We start from the raw sequence: 684 nt of genomic DNA on the forward strand, positions 1-684 counted from the left end.
TTTGCCAGCAGAGGGCCACACGTGCATTTAAATTTCCCTTCCCCTGCTCATTTAAGGTACTCGCCACCTGGTGACGAAAAATCAGAACGCACTTCGTTTAAACACTCGCTTTGTAGTAAAAAACAGTTTTTTATTAAAGTTAATAAAACATTGATACATGTGAAAAAGTTGCATGAATTTATATCGTTGTTTTATTATTTAAATTCGCTTTTGTTCTATCAAAAATATCTATTTTCTTCATGTTCACATGTATGAACGTTTTAGTAACTTTAATAAAAAACTGTTTTTTACTACAAAGTGAGTGTTTAAACGAAGTGCGTTCTGATTTTTCGTCACCAGGTGGCAAGTACCTTAAATGAGCAGGGGAGGGGAAATTTAAATCTTTGATTTAAAGGAAAAAATATACGATATATGTCATGTCGACGCTTATTCAGATAAAACACTGCAATGTAGTTATGTATTCAAAGTTATAACTTTAATTATGTAGTTTCATATTTCATATTTTTGTATTTATCCCTTTTTTTACTTAGTAACATTACCTTCGTTTCTATAAATAGTAAAATACAGTTAAAGTTAGTTAGTAAAACGTTCATACATGTGAAAAAGTTTCATGAATTTATATCGTTGTTTTATTATTTAAATTCGCTTCTGTTCTAATCCTTCATGTTTCACAAGGGCAGTTTG

This window comes from Cynoglossus semilaevis, chromosome 20, assembly GCF_000523025.1.
Source record: "Cynoglossus semilaevis isolate Cse_v1.0 chromosome 20, Cse_v1.0, whole genome shotgun sequence".
Classification (NCBI taxonomy): Eukaryota; Metazoa; Chordata; class Actinopteri; order Pleuronectiformes; family Cynoglossidae; genus Cynoglossus; species Cynoglossus semilaevis.